The sequence below is a fragment of the Protopterus annectens genome, chromosome 5.part0 (assembly GCF_019279795.1).
Source record: "Protopterus annectens isolate FY-2018-M chromosome 5.part0, PAN1.0, whole genome shotgun sequence".
NCBI lineage: Eukaryota > Metazoa > Chordata > Ceratodontiformes > Protopteridae > Protopterus > Protopterus annectens.
The window spans coordinates 1,607,108,332-1,607,121,588 of record NC_056735.1 but is presented as its reverse complement, the minus strand read 5'-3'; positions in this window follow the sequence as shown (position 1 = coordinate 1,607,121,588).

Here is a 13,257-nt window from a genome sequence, read left to right as displayed (position 1 = left end):
CTTACCACGGAGAGTGTGATAAGAGACCTAGGGACCCAGGTGGATAGTAACCTCTCCTTCGACAACCATATTGCTAAAGTGGTTAGAAAATCCTTCTACATGCCCCGCCTTATCACAAAAGGGTTTGCATCCAGGAATAAGGATGTTATTGTCCCCCTCTACTCATCACTCATCAGACCCATTATTGAATATAATGCCCTGTTTGGGATGTACCTAACAAGACATCTGCAACAACTGGAGAGGCCTCAAAAGTACCTCACAAAGAGGATAAAGGGCCTCAAACAGTTGCCTTATGCCATGAGGCTAAAAAAACTCAGACTGTACTTGGTCGCGTACTGGCTACTCAGAGGTTATCTCTGCCTGACATACAAGGCTATGTCAAACTCCAAATTGCTAGAAATGCTCCACCTAAGGAAAACCCAATCCACCAGAGCTACTCGCTCAAGGGATGCAAACCTGACATCTACAATAAACAGGACTTGTTGGAGCTGTCTCTGATGGTTATTTTCTCTTTACCCTCTATACTTTAGACTTCTTAAGAATCTATTGCAATATATTTCTTTCCTTATGTTTTATTGTTTCAAACTGAGTGGTGTTATATCCAATCTGGAGTCTTTCAGTTTGTTAATGGCACTTTCTGCTAATGACATTTAGGCAACAATGCTGTACCGAAAGCACTTTCATTGATAGTGTAGAATATCATGTTTTCCACTGTTTTGAGACATTAGAGTAGGTATATTTAAGTTCAGGGGTGTGGTGGGTATCCCCCATATTAAGGGCACAGAGTGGCTTGCCACTGCAAAAAAAAATATATATTTTTTTAATATTTGCTGAAAGTTCATAGATTAGTACTAGACTAATTGTGCTTTTGGGCTATTTTAAACCTGGTCAATTACCACCTGTGAGAATCAAACCCTGCACCTTGCGTTTGTAAGGAAAACACCTTAACCATTATGCCAACCTCCCACCTTTTTGGTGATTTTGGTGAAACATTTTCAGTGTGTCTGTGTTTGCCAAAATTGTTGCTGATGTATCAACAAGATTCCAATCCAGTTATTTTCTGTAATGAATTTATACTATGTACATAATTATTATCTTTCAAATCCATCCTTGTTATTTTGCTGATCTCATACTTTGTAATTTCTATTTTTTCTACTTTCGGATTGAACTTGTAAATGGTCCAAAGAGGCCAGTGTTCTACCCAGGTTAGTGAAATTAAATTAATAACTAAATACTGAATTTGTATTTGATTGCAGTTGTTAATTAATGGACCAAGTACAAATTGCCAAACACCATCAGAGAAAACCTCATAAAACTTTCATTTATGCAAACATCAAGCCTTACCAAAAGGAACACAGTGCTGTAACTTTATAGTTAATTAGAGCCCCTAAGCTTATCAAACCGTGCCTCATTTTGTCTGCATATTTAGTTAGGTCTGCTATTAAATTCACTGCTAATTCCCCCTTTTTTATTTTATCCAACCAGTTCAGTGATTATATGAACTATAACATGCAGAGCCACCAACGATGGGCATGTCATGGCAGATAGATCAAACAAAGGATGATCCATTGGAGAAGGCAATGGCAAGCCACAACAGCATTTTTGCCAAGAAAACCTGTGGACAAAAGGAACCAGAGACATGCTGAAACTGCAACAGCAGATGAGACCCTCAGGTCTGAAGATATCCAGTATACTATGCGGAAAGGCAGAGGATAAGTACAAGTAGTGCTAGAGTCTGTGACATGGATGAACCTAAGCTGGAAGGATTTCCATCTACTGAGGTTCTTAGGTGTGAAAGGAAAGTCTGATGCTGCCAGAACTATACAACACTGGAAAATGGAATGTAAGAATGATGACCCAAAATAAACTTGAGTTGGTTAAGGACAAGATGAAAAATAAACACTGACATCTTGGGATTTCTTGAGAAAAATGGACTGGAATGGGACATGTTACATAAGACAACCATGAAATATTCCACTGTCAACAATCTTGCAGAAGTAATGAGAATAGCTCTCATTGTTAATGAAAAACGTATGGAAATCAGTATTTGGTTACAACTCAAAAAATGACAGAGCGGTCTCAGTCAGACAACAAGTAAGCCATTCAGTTTTAACGTGATGCATGTTTATGCTCTAAGAAGCTGGCAGAGGAAGAATATTGTATGATGCAGCAATGTTTGGAACTAACACTAAAAAAAAAAACAAAAAAACAAAAATGAAAGTGGTGATTGGAATGCTACAGTTGGTACTCAAGGTTCCACTAGAATAGTGGGTACATTTAATATAGCAGTAGGAAATGAAATGGGACATAAACGTGTAGAAGTGGTAGACAATTTACTGGTCATCCAAAACATACCTTTTCAGCAGCTTTTGCAAATTGTTTTCACAAGACGGTTAATACTGGAATCAGGCTGACTGCATATTTTGTAGTCAGACATGGAAATGCTCTGTAGAGTCAGAAAAAAAACTGGAATTGACTGCAACTCATGCCATTAGCTTCTGATTGAAACATTTAGAATTAAAGAAAACAAGAAAAGGATTTAGGCCAGTGAGGTATGAGTTCAGAAATATTCCAAGTTGTCATGCAGTAGATGTGAAGAAAAGATTTATGGGACTAGACCCAGTGGACAGAGTACATGAAGAACTATGGACAGAAATTTGTGATATTGTACAAGAAATGGCATAAAATGTTCCAAATAGAAAGACGTCTAAAAAGTCAGGATGGCTGTCTGTGGAGCTTTAGAAGTGAGAGATAAAAGCAGAGCAAAAGGCAATGGGGTTAGGAAAAATGTGTTAAACAAAATGCAGAGTTTCAGAGAACAGAAAAGAAAGGTAATGAGCCAAGAATATACAGAAAACCTATAGTAAAGACCCTAGCATATACTATGGTGTTTTTGTGAGCTAGATACAGACATCGTAGACAATCTAGGCTCAGACAGTCTAATGACTTAGAACTGACAGATATACAAGTTTGTTTCAGTGGAGACAGAAGCACTGGAAGTCAAATGCCAACATACTCTGAATAAGTGAGAAAGCAAGGGAGTTCCAGAAGAACATTTACTTCTGCTTTACTGGCCACTCCAACATTTTGACTGTGTGCATCATAACAAGCTTTTCCAAGTACTTAGCGAAATGGGGATACCAGGTCATTGTACTTTCTTCCAGTGGAATCTGTATGCTAAGCTAGAAGCAACAGATATAAATAAATAACAGATAACTGACTGGTATAAGACTGGGAATGGAGGAAGACAAGATTGATTATTGTCACCTTACTTATTAAATGTATATGATGAATACATCATGTGAAATGCTGAGTTAGTGAGATCAGATTTTGGAATTAAAAAAATACCGGGAGAGGTGCTAACAACCTCAGCTATGCAGATGGTACCATGTTAACAGCTGAACATGAGAAAACTTTGCAAATAAATAGGGAAGATGTGAAGATGGTAACGGTTTACCTTCATAATGTTGCGGATGGTTTGTGCGACAAACAATTGAGCGAAAGCACACCTGCAAAGATCCAGAATGTCATTTCACAGATGTTCAAATGGTTGAATTGTGAATGCAATTTGTCATTCAAATGAATAACATCTGTTCAACATCTGGATTCCATGTAGTGAGTTTCGACATAGTGCCATGAACACATTCTGAAATTCGCTATTTTGGGTTGATGTTATGCACAATCGCACAAACCATCCGCGACATTATGAAGGTAAACCGATGGTGACAGGTGTTTCTTTTCCTTGCCTCAAAAATTTCTACAGATAGCAATTGTACCTATGAACTTAAGACACATTTGGATGGAAAGCTATGACAAAGGTCTGTATAGTGAAAGCTATGTTTTCCCAGTTGTAACTTACAGTTGTAAGAGGTGGACTATGAGTAAGGCTGTTTGGCAGAAAATTGATGATTTTGAACTTTGGTGTTGGTGAAAATGTTTCAGAATTCCATGGACTGCATTAATATCATACCAGCCAATAATTAAAGAACTAAATCCATATTGGTTACTGGAAGGCCTGATAATAAAATTAAAACTCCAATACTTTGGCAACTTAATATGAGGAGATAATTCTCTAGAGAAGATGCTGATGCTGGGAAAGATCAAAGGGAAAAAACAAGCAGGTAGCAGAGTGTAAGATGGTTGGAGAGCACTACTGAAGTAATAAATATGAATTTTAAAGAAATTAAATATGGCATTTTTGGCAGACAAGCCTGGCATGCTACAGTCTTTGAAATCAAAAAGAGTTGGATCTGACTAAATTAGCTAAACAGTAACAACTAGCATGTCTCTCTTCCCTCCATCTCCAAAACATTTACCTTACCCTCTCCCTGTAGTCTTACTAACCCCCATTTGTATCTTTTCTGTATTTAACATCAGAACCCCCCACACACACGCACACCTATATGAAAGCAAAATCAACCCTTGTGTAGGTCTTTTCTTCTCTTTTCTCAAGTATCTCTCTCTCTCTCTCTCTCCTTTCAGTTTAATTCTCAATCAATTTTAAAGATTTTTATCATCCAATGATTATTGAAAAACAGCTCTTTAAAACATGAATATTTTCAGTTATAGCCTTTATCTATAAGACCATGCAAACAAAACTTTCCTGTCCAGTCAGTATTGCATGTATAATAAAATAGATTATGTGCAACTCTGTATCTCAAGTGAGCAATTAATTACTAGTTAAATTTATTGTAGAGAAATTAAAGACAGACAAAAATAATGACATTATTTTTCATTGGGCAAAGATAATACACATTTGAGTCTAGACACACTGTTGCTAATAGAGACAATACAAGGTTCAAACTAGTTAACAGAGGCTTCACAATGGGGTCTATATTATAACAATGAACAATCAGATGATCGAACATTGTTATATCGACCTCTAAATCTCAAATATGCAAAACAGCGAACAACCTTTAGTACTCCCTGTGTCCTTCTTCCATCATTTTCAATCAATATTCCTTCCACTTACTCTGTAACAGTGTGGTGTGTCCATATCATATTTGTATCAATCTCTGAGTCTCGCCTCCCAGCCCAGCTAGTTTATGCAAGCAACCATTCTGATATCTCCTCATCACTTCCATTACCTCTTATGTTCTTCCTGTGTTGCAGATGTTTTTCAGTTAAATCTATCACAAATAAATAATGATTTTCATATACGCCATTTATTAATGCCCTGTACCATGTGAAAATAAATTTAGAATCTCTTCCATCAAAACAAGTAGCTACGCAACCATATATATTTTCAATTGCAATCACTGATATTTTACATTGTTTTGCTTGTCTCATCTTAATATTGATTAAAACCAACAGATTTTCTCATACTCTGTCTCACTTAGGCCCTCTCTTCTGGGATAGGCATCTTTCTGCATACTCTGCAAGTATGCTATCTTTCGCTTCTTTGTTGTAAACTTGAGGTTTTCATCTAGGCAATCTGTCACAAAGTTATAGCAGATATTCTCAAGACTAAAACCTTCTTGTTTAATTGCAGCAGAAAAAGTGTTTCCCTTTATAGGATAATCTCAATCTAGTATAAACCTCCAACTGCACTGCGATATTTCATATACGTATACATTGAGGAAGTGCAGGAGCATCAAGCTGAGAGGAACGTCAGTGTTAACAGACATGTTTTTCTCCTGATCTGCTGCTTTTAATTGATACTTTTTCATTTGGCCTACTTACTATCAATCTCATAGTTAGGGCATCTACTAATAGGCCTAAAATAGAATTTCTTTCTAGATATAACTCTGTAAAGGAAGCAAACAATTGTTGCTATCCATCAGCCCAGCATTGCCAAAAAAAATGGGGCACTGCACAGTTTAAGCAGTAGCGCACAGTTACTATTTTCAACTCCTTCAATACCCGTGGAAGTAACTGATGTTGACCACATGCCTTACATTTCTGAAAGTTGCTGACTTCATTATCTAGACTTCCTTATCTGCTTCATCCCTAATGACCTGTTAGTCTATTCTTACCATCCTAACGGATTGAAGTCTGCCATGTTGTGGTTCCAGACCTGTTTCATTGATCCACTTCTCAGCAGTTCTTCAGGAATCATAAATCAGTTCTTCAGGAATCATGAAGACATGATCAAAGGTTATGTAATACACACTTATTTATGCACGGTTACCTGTTTATACCTGATGCTGCCCATCTTTGCTCATGTGCAGGCTGATTATCTGCTGCTTCACAGAAGATATGATGACCTCTTTGATCCCTGTTTGTCACTTCTGTCAGTCTGGACTATGATAGTCTTTTCTAAGCATTTTATCACATCTGTATGAAACAAACACAACCACAGCCATTCCTCATATTATCAAAAATTGCCCTTCCAGTATCATCACTGCACTATTCACTCATCTTCCCTTGCAAGGTTGGTACGGGGTATTACTCTTGGGATTTTTGTGACTGCATGGCTTACACTCTTACCGTTTGATTTATGTTCTGCTCCAATGCAGGACTTTGTTACTGTTTGTGATCCTTAATGCATTAGATCTGTATTATTTCATATGCTACTGTTTTAACTAGGGGTAGTATTAAACATAAGAGATCTGCAATACTGAATGCGCCGCTGTTTTAACAAGTGGTGTTTTTTTAACTGTGTTGGAGTGCTAGGATTTATTCAGATGTACTTTGTTAAATCTCTACTGCTACTAGACTTAAGACAGTACAGCCATTACATAAGGTTATTTCCCAGCATGGGTAATGACAGTATGCTTGGTGGGGATGATCTATTTGATGTTGTGTCTTCTAGAATGCTTTTCCAGCTGGTGTAGCTATAATCCTGCTTTTTCTATCTTCATAAAAATGAACAAGCACAGGAATCTGTCTAGTTCCAACCTCACCACCACGAGTGTTGAGAAAAAAACATAAAAAAACAAAGAAACTAGTGGTCTTAAAACATCATTGATGAGGTTGGTCACAATAAATTCCAAAATCATGAAACCCAGGCAGTGCTCTAAAGCAACAAGCATTTATTCATCACAGACAAGCGATCCTCAGTAACAAAAAATCAGAAATATTTTAACAATGTTAAACATATTGGCTTCTATATAATTAGAAGTAGGTGTGGAAAATATACGTATTTTTTTAAATTTTAAATCAGTCTATTCAAGGCAAACAGTATAAACAGGGCCGTAAAAGTAAATTTTAGATCAACAAGTACCCACCCCCACACACTACTACTGATTAGATCAAACTAAATCCTTGTTAAGGAAAACATTGCCTATCTATTTGCAACCCACATTCCAAAATCAGGTATTAAGAAAAGCATAAAATACATATAAAAAGACTTTTAACTAAAATTATTTCAGCTACATAATGCAATAAAGCCTTATAGGCTGCTTTAAAATTAAACAATACATACATTTTCCACACTAACTGGGTTTCATGATTTTTGAAAATTATTTTAACTAAGCTCATGAATGAAGTTTTAAGACCACTAGTTTCTTTGTTTTTTATCTTTTTCTATCTTCCTTATACTCTGTCTAACTAGCATATCTTGTTATTGATCATCGTACCAAAGGTGGGCTTATTGGGCTACTTATTTTTTGGCCATTTGCATTACTTGCCTGGGGCAGTGATGCAGTGCTTTCTAAGTTCTTGTTTAACTGATTTAGCTGGTTTAAGCACTTAACCACTCTTTTGCAAATTTAACCTATATTCTTTTTTGTTTCAGATAGTGCATCCACTGCCTATCATTGGCCCTCCATCTCTACTGTGAGTAGACTTTCCCCCCTGTTGTTTTTATTGCATGAATGTCTAGGGGATATACCAGCTTATTTGTTTGCAATTAATGCTGTTCTTCTTTGAATTTATAGTCAAATAAAAAGTAACAAAAAAGAAGAATGGAATAGAATAAGATTCATAGCAAAGTGTATAATGCTTGACATTCAGGGAATTAAAACAGATATAATACCATTGCAATAACAGCCTACATTAAGGTATGTTTTGTGTGTGTTATATATCGTCATTGTTAGTACTGCAATGAAAAAAAGGGTCATTGAATTCAATGAGCTTTTTGTCAAGGTGGAAGTGCCTCCTGTACATAGGACCAGCTATTGCAGGAAGTACCTGGTGGGAAGCCAGAGTGCTTGCATTTCCAAGTTGCATATACAGGTGGAGCTGTCTGGGACTACACACATGTGCAGACTTTCTGGGCCAGATTCCAAAAGAGTTGCTCTCAGTGTAAGTCTGGCCTGACTCCGAAAGACCTGTCCTCAGTGTACGTGCCTTACTTTAGTGTAAGGCTTATCTATAAACATGCTTACTATGGGGAAGAGATTCCAAAACATCTGTTCTCAGCATGCTGTCAGTGTAAGTGGTCACTTAGACTAAGAGCAAGCATTTTGGAATCAGGGCTATGGTCTCCTGCTTCATGGAAGGTATGTACCACTTTGCTCACCTCCCACCTCCAATTTCCCAGTCACCACCTGTACCATACTTTTATTTTTTGATATCCATGTTAACAAATTTGCATTTCACCAAACTCTCTTAAAGTAACATTTATGACCTCTTTCTATTCTCATAATACTCTTATTACACCCTACTCTTTTTTCAGGCAATTTCTTACTTGTGTACTAAACCCTAACGATACTTTTTCTAATTGTTGTGTTTTGTTACTTTCAACTACCTTTAATTCCCTCTAATCTTAAATCAGATGTAACACAGTTCTTCCACTGCATTTTATGTTAATTTCAAAATTATGTAACTCAGTTTGTGAATATTGGATCACATACAAAACTTTCTTACTCCTATAAAAAATATTTATATGCACTTTGAAAAGACTTTATAAATGAAACCCATCAAAAATATTGCTTACCTCCCAGCAACACCTCATAATTATAATTGTTATCTCAGTCTTAGTATCAGGGATATGTGGCTAAATCCTGGCCTTACTTCACACATGCTCCATGAAAAAATTCCTTTCTACAGCCTCTTTAAATATCTGCAGCATAAATAATAAATGGGCACAAAGAAAAGCTTGGACTATGCAATATAACTTTAAAATACTAATGATTCCTGGTCATGGCTAAAAGCATCTTCATGATTTTCTCCTTTCTTTGCTAAGCATTACAACTGCATTCAAGATACCCAACCAGAGAGCAGGCAATGTGTGTATAGGGGATATTCACCCGGGTAAAAATCACAAAATTGAAAAAATAAAAAAGGAAGCAGCAAGGTTCAAAAATCCTTGTTCTGTTTATTGTACACAAAATAGATTAAGTGCTTTCATCCAATGGAAATGGACTTCTTCAGAATAATGTATATAAAAAGGTAAAATCAAATTACACTGTCTGAAACAACCACATGACAACCTTGCTGATTCCTTTTTTTATTTTTTCAGATATTCACCTTGGTTAAGAATGACAGAAACTTAACACCCATGCCATTAACAGTTCCATCAAGGATCCCAATTACAACTGGACTCTTATTCAGTTATCTCTAGGAGGTCACACAAAGCTTTTCATAGTCACAGTTTATATTCCAGTCTCTTGCTACTGTATCACTCCTGAATTCCATCCTACAGCAAATTCTGGACATTACAACAGAAAATAAATTATTTGTAAGCAATTTAAGTCTTAACTGGAACTCCCCACACAAACAATCATTAAAAACATTACTAATGAGCTTTAATATTTCCCATGTAGTTTGATATCACTTTCAGCAAAGGATGGCTCATTAGCATAATAATCTCCAATATTCCCAAGAAAACCATGGCTGTTTATGTGCTACCTCACTACCTTGGTGACAGTTGTCTTATGCTTTTGCATTGCTCCTTCAAGGCTTTGAAGTCTACACTTGCTTTTCATACCTGATACTCCTTTCCTGATAACTTACTACACTTAAAGCAGCAACTTAAAAACTGGCGATGAGTATATGAATGCGCTTATCCATCCTCAGTTCTTTCTGCATTATACAACATACTTTATTCCATTTAAAAAGGTTACATTCTTTGAGTTTAAGAGTTGCCAGGTCCAGTTATGTGCCTGGATGACAGCCATGCTGAGGTCTTTAATTAGGTCTAGGAATGTAACCTTAAAGGAATAGAGAAAAAAGACAATAAGAATCCCATTAAGCTGCAGCAGTACAAAGACCCCAGAAGGACTGCCAGAACTGAAATCAACAACGTGAAGGCAAAATACTACAGATATATATTCAAGCAATCTATCCTGCTAACCCCCCAAAATTCTGGTATACCATAAAGTCATTAGGTCTAACTATGTCATCCTCTATCCAGATAGCTTGTAGTCTACTGATACAGTCAAGGCTGTAAAAATTAACTTTTTGACTCTTTCTATGCACTCTAACATATTCTTTACTATCCAAGATTTAGACATACCTTTAGTTCCATAATATAGCTTATTTACCCTCAATTCTACTTTAAAGCATTGCCATAAATCCAAATCCAAATTCTTCCAGAGGATATACATTACAAAGGGATCATGTTACATTGTCGAATAACAACAATTTTGAACGCTCAGAAGAGTGAAACTGCCAAATACTGAAACTTTTATTGTAGGGGGCTTGACCCCTGTTAAATATATATATATATATATATATATATATATATATATATATATATATATATATATATATATATATATATATATATATATATATATATATATATATATATACCAACTCCAAGATCGCACTACAGTGAGGATTGGGCAAATATTCCAGTCTTCACTGTACTGCGATCCCGCAATCCAAACTTCGATATGCGGCGGTTTCGCTCATCTGTACGTTCGACATTGTTGTCATTCAACAACGTAATAGGAACCCCATTACAAATGTTATAACTTCATTACCTACATGCAAAAATGCTTCCTTGGTGTAGATCACCTTGCCAAACCTTCAGCTCACATTTTCAGCTTATATTTAACAAGTGCTAGATTTCCTCCTAACTTTAGACATTCTCTAATTAACCGTGACTGAAGTTCCACTTCTAAAACCTGATCTAGCTACAATCCCATTGCCATCATCTTCCCCTTGTCTGAAATTCTGGAGCAAATAATAATAAGCAATTTTTTGAATATATCCAAAATAGAATCCTTTAACAGACAGACAAGATAGATTCCATCCTAAGTAGAACACTCAGACAGCCATTATGTTTTAACCTCTCACCAACATGGAAAATAGATTACTGACAGGATCCATATGCTTAGACTAAAAATGGCATCTAAATAGGATTACCTTTTTCTAAACATGCTCAAAGAATATGGTTTTTCCCCTAATATTTTAATGTGGCACAACAACTACTTACCAAGTTGAACTTTCTATATAGTTAGTGAACATTCCTTTTGTATTATGGGAACCATTCATAACAGCATTCAGCAAAGCTCTTTTCACTTTAAGTTAATTCTTTTCTATTGGATTTACCAAAACTAAAAATTCTCCTATATGCAGATGACATTATGTTGACTGCAACACAATGAACTACAAACTGGCTGTACTCCATGCTGCTAAATGTCTTCTCTGACATATGGAAATGGATTAACAAAAAACAAACTATTAATGATAACAATCCTCAGTAATGATCTTCAGTGCCCCTGAAAGACTAGCCAGAATATCTACACCCTGCATTAGTGATCCCTTTGGATAATTATTCTCTTTAATCTCTAAACAAAAATGAAAATGTTTTGGGATTGTACTCTAAGCTTTCACCACCATGCTGACAAACTGATTGCAAAATGACACTACTAGTGAATGTGGCCTACAACATTTCAAACCTACTATCGACCAGAACCTGGTAAGCCATTGCAATAAATCCTCCAACCCATTACTGATGGATATACTGCACATCAGCAAGTCAAATACCATCAGAAATACTTGATTATCAATGTCAGGAGCATTGTAAGTAAAGTTCAAGAACTCCATGCTTGGATAGCTTAAGATCTAAACTGCTTTTGCAACATCAACAGAAAGGCTTGGCAGTTATTTTTAGCACACAAAAAGAAACTGGCAAGGCTTAAAGTGACCAACAAGGGCACCTAGCCTAGTACTTAATTATGAACCTATGAACACTTCCCATTATTACATTGATTTCAGCACAGAATACTACTCTACTCCACTCCAAACTATGGAAAATTATACCCTTCAATTTAAACATACTCTAAGGAACACCATTGCACGCTATACAAATGTCATCATGGTTTCCTATATCTGCAAGGTCCTCCCTTCTTCTCAACACACTGACATTTAAGCTTCTTAAATTTAGTTACTGCATCCCTTCCAGTACACTGTTCCTTCACAAATCCTGTTATTCACTCATTAGCAGCACTTCCTTAAACTTATAAAGGCCTCCTTTTAAACTTACAGCCTTTGAATCATTACATAAACTTAATATTGTTCCTGAAACACTCAACCTGGGAACATTTTAGCTATGGATAATCTAACTACCTTAACGTAAAGCTACATCTGAGTTAAGAATACTGACTAACGATGCTGACTAAATGCTACCATTTCCAAACATCTAGGGTCTTATCCTTTACCTGTCATTTCGGGCACTCTTTAGGCCTTACATACCTTGTGTATAGCTATACATACTATATTACTTCATATCGTTGTGTAGTCGATGTTAGCCTTGAACACATTTCTTCCATGAAATATCACACATGCTCTGCTTTGTAAGTGTGAATAAACCTGAGCTCGACTTCTTGCTGTTATGTAATTTTCAAAACTCAAGTCTCAAGCTATTTAAATGCTACTTAAAATGACTTTTTTTTCTTATTGCATTTCCTACCTCTGCAAGCAACATATTGTAGTATGTTATAATATAAAGTAACTGTTCAAATGGTACTTTTTCTATGTCATCAGTTTTTCTTCTTATTCAACAGGGCTACCGGACATACCTTAGCTTCCCCTGGGCTCTAGACAACCGAAGTCCAGGGTCAGCGAGGAGAATGAGGATACTGGTGTAGCATCATATTGCTGCCAGGAAGCAGGCCATAACCCACCACCATGTGGCAGACTTGAGAGCTCCACAATAGCTGCCTTTGGGAGGTGCATGCTTGATTCCAAACATGTGAAGCCTTCAGACCAAGGGACATACTTCTTGTAGCATGGAGCTCACCCAGCTCTTCCTGCTTCTATTGCAGTGAGCCAGACTTCCTCCCTCCCACCCAGGATGAGTGAGCCAGCACTGACTGCTGACTCCTATCCTCCCGTGTCTGGTCATACCAAGACGTGCCATCTAGGGTGTAGTCAGGGCTTTGTTCCCCTACACTGTGCAGTTGGTGGTCATTCACATGG